Genomic DNA, 8698 nt, shown 5'->3' on the forward strand with positions numbered 1-8698 from the left:
TGGGCTATTTTTGAATAGCCTAGGAGTATTCGAAAGGGTTTAAGTGGATACAATTGTTCTTCATTCAGCTGGGGACCCCCTAGAAAGGCCCCCAAAGAACCCTGGAGGGTCCCCAGACCGCACTTTCAGAACCACTGCACAATATTATGATCCAAAACTTCACATGGATGGTGCACTGTTAAGATCAATCTATAATTAATTCACAAAAGAAAGAAAGAAAACAAGTATGGAGATGAGAGGTTTCTGTCTGATTTATTTATTTCAAATTCAGGGCTGCAGGGAGCATAGTAATAATAATAAAAACTGTCATGTTCTGACAGTGGAAGCTGTGTCCTTAAATGGACATATTGAGAATCATGAAAGCCTATAGGATCACACAGCCAGCTCTCCTCTCCTTGCACTGATAACTGATCTGCACAGTACAAAGCTCTGCACGCTCTTTTCATGTCACTTTCATTGAGTGGAGGGGCCACACAGCTTGAGCTCTACAAAGTGGCTGTCCCCATTGAAGAGACTAAAAGAGGTTGCTGAGGCTGGAGCTGTAGGAGAATGATACAGGTCTGGAAAGAGAGACAAGACAGACAGACAGGTCCAACAGTTAAGCAAACTAATCAATAGATTAGGCTATACAAAATAATAGACAATTGAGCTTATGTACAAACTCAAAATGTGTTGCAAAGTGTCACATTTGAACTTGTACAGTAGAACAGCTATTTTTTGCAACACTTACACTGTTGTACCACAAGTTCCACAACTAAACATATAAAATAACTTGGGCTAAGTGGTAATTCAGACTGATTTAGTCGATTAACGATTATAAAAACAATCTTATCACATTTATTTATTTTCGTTTTCTATTAATCAAAAAATCAGTTATATTATATAATAATGGCTATAAGATAATGCTGATCAAACATTTAGTCAAAGCGCAGAAAGGATCTTTATTATGTAGTACTATAACAAGTCTAGACTTACAACAACAAAATGATGAAGCGTGACCGCATTGGAAACGGGGGAACACATTGGCTTGATGTTTTGTGTGTGTGTGTGTGTTGTATGCAGATGTTTCCAGATGCTTCCATAGAAGGGGCTGCCTGGGGCTTTCCTCTGCAGTGATGCACGGCTCCGTCTCCGCCAGGCCCCTCCAGCAGATGGCGCCCCACCTCCTGGTGTTAATCTCCTGCTGCTTCACAGTCCAGTCTGTACTGTCTGAACTGGGTGAGTGACAATATACTGTGTACATGTTTTTGTTTGTATATTGAAAGTATAAGTGCATGTTGTCAAACTTAGATGTGTGGCAAAGTATAGCCAAAGATGAAGCCTTAAGTAAAGAGGGTGTAAGTGATATGTCTTTTGTTAAAAATACTTACCCGGTATATAGGCCCACTCGTATAGGCCCTATTAATATATCTGAGGCATATATAATATAATCTGTCCAGTTCTGTTTCTGTTTAGGAAAATACATTTATTGAGAATTTATTTATTTATGTATTTATAATACATTTATAAATACATTGATTGGGATACCTATTTTATCCAATCGAGGCCAAACCGCACCAATGCAAGACTCGCAACTCCCAACAACTGCCATTGGTGATATGGTTGCATGTTGCATGTTGTTGTAAGGTGTTGCGACTGGCTAGTTGCATGTTGTACGGTGTTGTGACTGTTACATGTTGTAAGGTGTTGCGACTGTCTAGTTGCATGTTGTAAGGTGTTGCGACTGACTAGTTGCATGTTGTAATGTAAGGTGTTGCGACTGTCTAGTTGCATCGGACTGGTTGTGTTCCAGTTCTGCTCTTTTTTTGTTTCAGCACTTCTAATTTATCCTGTATGAGTTGTCTTTACTGATTGGATCAAATTTGTATCCTGAGGTGAAAAGGCATTTTCTGTTTAGCTGGAGAGGCCGCTGTGCGCTGTTACTGAACACTCTATAGCAATGATTACATAATATAACTTTTAAACACTAAGTTATTTCGACATTAAAAAAGATTCAAAAGAATATAGGTACACTAGCTCCAGTAATTACAACTTTAATATTCATAATCTTTCATCAAATTGTCTTTACAGTCTGTACTAGGCTAATGCTGAAGGTATTGTTTTGGGGGCAAATGGAAGCTTATATATTTAATATCCAACAGAGGGGACTCGTACATCCGATGTGATGCAAATACAAGAACTAGCAGTCACTTGCGGAAGATTACAGACACTACATTTTTAATCACATGAACTGTAGCGTTCTTATTGTCAAGAATCAAGGACACTTGTTGTACTGTAGAGGGGGGGAAAGGAGGGGCCCTGTGGGACCCCCGTCCACCAAATAAAAGGTTTAAGTGGTTAAATGGTTAAATGAAGGAAATTTGGCGAGAAGAGTAGGAGAGAAAAAATGAAGTATTGATTGTTTCCAGATGTGTGCAGGAGAAAGCAACCTCGCTCTGTCACCATTTTGCCGTGTGTGTCACTATTGAGGCCAATGCTAATTTCCACACCTCATGCATAATATCACAAAGGCTTTAAAAAAAAAACCTCAGCTGGCTTCACCGGTCACCTAGCAACGTAAAGCTTCATGTAGCAGTGAAATAATGATGATGTGATTGAAGTTGGATGTGACTGAGCTGGATTACGTTTGGGATCTTTTTTTAATAGTCATGATGATAGTGTATAAAGGATGTATAGGATTGTTTTATTATTATTTGCAAGGGTATGGAGGAAAATAACTGTTGCTATAGTCCCTTAAATGAAAGCATTAATCATAATTTTAAATGTGAAAATATTACACACATTTCCTTTTTCACTGTTTCCACTCATGGTGTTTCAAATGTCTTAATCTCCTCTAATATGCCTAACTTTTGCTGCATCATACAATGGTGTAATGCTGTCAATATGGCAGATGTATAAACTCACAGCATGTCGCGATGTAATGGATTGTGAGCTTTTGATTGATTGATTGAAGTATTTATTAACAGTTTTGGAGAATTACAGTACATTTCAAGCACAACTTTTAGGCTGGCTATTCTTAGCCTGGCATGGCCAGACTAAAATCACTGCGTGGAAATTAGTCTGGAACTTCGGTGTGGAAAATGTATTTCCAAGGGGCGGTTGTACAAACAAATTCCAACGTCACAGCAAAAGTGTCTCACTTTCAAGTTCAACAGTTGGCCCTGATTGGTCACCCACAACTCTGGGGTGACCAAGTGCCAGACCAATCTTCCCAGGGAATTGACTTTTCCTCTGGCAGATTAGTCTGGTTTCCAGTAGCTAGGCATATGATGAAGTGTAACTCATGATGTACAGTGCCGTAGTGCAGGGCTTACCAAAGTGGGGTCCTTGAGGGGGTTCCATGAGGTTGGAAACAATCCTCCTCCTGTCACTTAGATCTATTACATCTCTTGGTCGCTTCAGGTCTTCCCTGTATTCACTTCTAGAAACAAGCTGTTCATGCTTTTAATACTGCTTGTATTTGCTATACGCTTATTTCTAACTTACAGGCCATACTGTTTTCTCTATTCTTTTTCGTTTCGTTGGGAAATTACGTCCAGCCAGTGGGTGTAATTTCCCTAAAGCATGTAACATGACTTTGGCATATGTGTAGGTTACACATTATGTGTACCTATTTCTATACAAATCTGTATTGTATGTAATGTCTTTAGGACCCCCCTCTAAAATGAGATGTTGCTTCTCAAGGGGCCATCCTCTCAACAAAGTCTAAATCAATTTCATCAAAACCTCTTCATTGTTACTCCTCAATTTCAGTGTTCTCCACTCGGCCAGTGGGTGGCGCCGCTGCGCTGGGAGCTCCTCTCACCGTGCACTGTGCAGTGTTCGATCCCCAGCAGCAGAGGCCGCTGCCCGTGTGGTGGGAAAGAGCCGGTGGAGGAGGAGGAGGGGGAGGGGGAGGAGAGCTACTGTGGGCGGCGTTGCACCCCCCGCCCGGCTCTGTGGACGTCCAAGTTCTGGCCAACGGCACCTTGTTCATCCCCCGCCTCAGACACAAACACCTGGGGACATATGTCTGCTGTGCTGGGGACGGAGCCCGCCGCATCAGTGCCGCCATACAAGTGGAAAAGGCTGGTTTGTAATCACCTTCACACATCACGCACACGCGCACATGCACACATCTGTGACCCTTGCTCCTTCCCCATCTCCTGATCTCTCGCTGTTTCCCTCCTCTCTCCGTTGTTGCAATGGAGACTAGACTAGCTCAAAATGCCCCAGGCCAGAAATAACTCCAACGTCGGTATACTGTATGTGCGTTGTAACTTGTATAGACCAATAAGCATTGAAAAGTATGATGACTCCCGGGCCGCTGGCATGGTGAGACATAACTACAGAGACAGAAATATAGCAAGAGAGAGTGAAGACAAGAGAAAGGGAAAAGGTGGGTTAATTGTAGTTGCAGTAGTCACTGGTCTCATTAATGGTTTCATTCAAAGACAATATTACTTGTATTATTCTAGATGGGGCCCTATTGGTTATTAGTAGATTCGTAGTTGTGACAGCAGGTTGCATTTACTATGAAACCCTGCATCTCCCGTCCATCAGTTAGTCGACTCACGCCTCCATATATGGTCACGCCTCGTGACTTCACGCCTCCATGTCACGCCTCGTGACCTCACACCTCCATATAGTCATTACAATTTACAATTTAGGCATTTAGCAGACGCTCTTAATCCAGAGCGACTTACATTAAGCAAGAACAAAAAAGCATGGGAATACATCACATAAAAACATTTATCAAGAAACATGCATAAGCTAAGAAAGTAACAGTGGAATATCTATATAATGAAGCTATACATATAAACTATACATCTATACTACGATGCTATACATATGTACTATGACGTGCTATGACTACATACAATGCAATTATAGTGCTGTCTACATAACATGCTATAAGTCTGTATCAAATGCTATCTAAGTCTACAGAAATGCTATCTAAGGGGGTGGGGTAAGTGCTATGGGCCATGATGGAGTCTGAAAAGGTGGGTTTTCAGACTACGGCGGAAGATTGGGAGTGATGCTGCAGTTCTGACTGCAATGGGAAGTGCATTCCACAGTTTTGGAGCCAGAAGGGAGAAGAGTTTGGGACGTGTGGAGCGTTGTCCCGGCGTTTTTAGTGAGGGTACTTCCAGCTTCCCTGCGTTGGCTGATCTGAGTGCGCGGCAGGGTTTGTAGGGTTCGATCATACTTGCAAGATATGGGGGAGCCATACCTTTGGTTGCTTTGAATGCCAGCATCAGAGTTTTGTATTCTGTGCGGGCAGCGACCGGGAGCCAGTGGATGCCTCATGACATCACGCCTCCATATATGGTCACGCCTGCATATATGGAGCTGGCCAGCAACTCTACATCTGACCTCAAACCCTTAGATCTCCATATATGGAGCTGACCTGTTCAGACATGTCAGAACAGGTCGCTGTTCTGACCGAAGGGAACTGGTCGGAATAACTGGGGAAACTCTCCCCTGTCAGGTGAAAAGAAGCAGCTTGGACTCCTCATGCATAGAAGGAAGCATGAGGTCAGTCCACTCCCCCCAGGTTGGCAGAGGAAGTGTAGCGCCCAGGATTACATTAGATAATTGACACTGGGTGAAAAAATGGGTTACAAAATTGTGGGATAAAACATAATAAAAAAATAAATAAGAAAAGAACAGGTCGATCACCACCTGTCCTTCCTGTTCTGACAGACATTGCATATGTTGATCTGACCTCATCAAACCCTGTACACTCAAGACACGCTCCATATGTGGCCAGTACAGACAGTTCATTCCATATGTTGATCTGACCTCCAATGCCAAAGCGCCAGGGCTCGCCCAGCAGTCTGCCGTCTGCCGTCACCCAGGCGGATGCGTGGTATAGCTAGCTCTGGTCCATAGCGTTAAGGACTTCTAAGGCAAAACATCACCCGTTTTCAACCATATCTTCTATTATCTTACTGTAATTGTGTATTCACAGACCGAATACACAGAAATGGTACCATCTTATGTCCAGCTTTGAGGACATGTGTAAACACAAACATTGAAGACAAAAGTCAGGACACAAATTTTGATTGGCCAGAATGAGATGATGTATGATGACGTATGATGATAAGAGCGCCCCTCACTTCACACAGGTGTGATTTGTTTTTACTTGCGCAAGCAGAGCGCGCAAGTTTTTTTTTTTTTTTTTTTTTTTTTTAAGATATTTTTTTGCGGCTTACGCCTTTTATTGTTTTTGAAGGGACAGACAGTAGGCTGACAGGAAACGGGAGAGAGATGGGGGGATGACATGCAGTAAAGGCCGTGTCGGGTCCGGGAGTCGAACCCGCGGCACACTGCGACTGGATTACCAGTCCGGTGCCCAGACCGTTACGCTACGGCCTGGGCCAAGTTTTTTGTTTTTGTTGTAGAAAAGTATGACGACTTTCACCAAGTTGAGGTCTTGTGTGTTCGCAGGTTTGGAGTCTGTTTTCTTTAGTCCCCGCACCCTGACAGTCATGGAGGGAGAGAGCGCGTTCCTCCAGTGTGTATCGGGGGACAGCTCACCTCCGGCACACATCACCTGGCTCAAAGACCGAACACTCGTCATTACCGGCCGACAGATTCAGGTGAGGTCAGATTTTTTGCAGTGAAGCTCAGTCAGTTGATCTAATTGCGACCGCGCAGATTACTATGAAAACCTGCAGGTCTCTTAGCGTGAAGCAGCTTGATCATGTGGTCACACACGGGTTATTATTTAATGTAATGTTTTTGTGTGTTGGCTAGTGAGGCGTCCATAAATTATATTTTTTGGGCTGCAGCTGTGCATGCACGAACAGGCTCTGCTGCCGTGATCATAAAGCGCTCCCCCGTTCTTATGGTGTGGTTTTGAGTACTGTTTTTAATTACTATTATTGTTTACGCACAACAGAAACCAAGGATTATATATTTCAAGGGCGAGCGATCACAATAAAAATCCTAATCATTCTTCCTCTACACTGGGAGATAAACAGCATTTGAAAGTTTGATGGTGCAGTTGGTACTTTTCCATTGCGTCTCATGAAAGGTGGGGTTCATGTGGTGCCGGCCTGCATGCTGGTGCTTATCAGTATAAGCAGTATAAGTATCTGATATCTGTGTGGTAGAGTATTTCAATACAGTATAATTATCTGCTGCTGGTCAACCACACTCTTCCATTGATAAACATCTAATGGTTGATAAGTAGTCCTGCCTGAAGACCATAAGTGCCATTTGTATCCTCTTGTCAGGCAGAAACTGCTTCTTAGTGTATATATATATATATAGCTGAGCAATAGAAATTAGATTTGTAATTTTGGAGACACAAATTTGATTTCTGGATCTGACACATAGCGTACAAGGTATGTATTGCAGCATCAAGGATTTTACTTCTCCCATGCTGGAAAATGTAATGCAAAACCATGTTACAGTCCTGGGCGCCGGTACAATGGACAGACGTGTATGTTATGCCCTGATAAGTCAGGCTTGGTTTTGTCTGTTCAGGGTCAGTATGGAGGCGGTGCCCAGAAGAAGACCTCAGGGACTCTCCACCTGTCTAATGTCACACTGAAGGACGAAGGAACGTATGTCTGTGTCACACTCAACCCTTTACTGAACATCAGCCAAGAGAGCCAAGCAGCCAGGTTAACTGTCCTTGGTGAGTCAAGCAGCCAGGTTAACTGTCCTGGGTGAGTCAAGCAGCCAGGTTAACTGTCCTGGGTGAGTCAAGCAGCCAGGTTAACTGTCCTGGGTGAGTCAAGCAGCCAGGTTAACTGTCCTGGGTGAGTCAAGCAGCCACGTTAACTGTCCTGGGTGAGTCAAGCAGCCAGGTTAACTGTCCTGGCTGAGTCAAGCAGCCAGGTTAACTGTCCTGGGTGAGTCAAGCAGCCAGGTTAACTGTCCTGGGTGAGTCAAGCAGCCAGGTTAACTGTCCTGGGTGAGTCGAGCAGCCAGGTTAACTGTCCTGGGTGAGTCGAGCAGCCAGGTTAACTGTCCTGGGTGAGTCAAGCAGCCAGGTTAACTGTCCTGGGTGAGTCGAGCAGCCAGGTTAACTGTCCTGGGTGAGTCGAGCAGCCAGGTTAACTGTCCTGGGTGAGTCAAGCAGCCACGTTAACTGTCCTGGGTGAGTCAAGCAGCCAGGTTAACTGTCCTGGGTGAGTCAAGCAGCCAGGTTAACTGTCCTGGGTGAGTCAAGCAGCCAGGTTAACTGTCCTGGGTGAGTCCATAGAGTTATATATCTATAGAGAAGACACCCGAGTTCTCCTCCCATCCACTTGCATTAAGTTGCTCAAAAGCGCATGAGGCGGATTCACTCCTCCTTCCTGGTAGGAACAGAGTGCATTCTGGGATTGATTGGTTACAAACACATGAACGCGCTGCCGTTGACTATCATTGTGCCGTTTGTGCGCGTTCACGTATGAAACATTCGTTCACGTGTCATGGCCCCAATCACATGAACGTGCGCAATGATAGTCAACGGAGCAGCGCTGGCTCGAGCTGCACTACCAAATCCGGCCACTATGTCCATTTCGCCTCAGGGTTTCCTCTGGGTGCCTTCTCTAGAAATATATACTCTAAGGGTGAGTCAAGCAGCCAGGTTAACTGTCCTGGGTGAGTCAAGCAGCCAGGTTAACTGTCCTGGGTGAGTCAAGCAGCCAGGTTAACTGTCCTGGGTGAGTCAAGCAGCCAGGTTAACTGTCCTGGGTGAGTCAAGCAGCCAGGTTAA

The sequence above is a fragment of the Protomyctophum parallelum genome (assembly GCF_964188405.1).
Source record: "Protomyctophum parallelum genome assembly, chromosome: 15".
In the NCBI taxonomy this organism is placed as follows: Eukaryota; Metazoa; Chordata; class Actinopteri; order Myctophiformes; family Myctophidae; genus Protomyctophum; species Protomyctophum parallelum.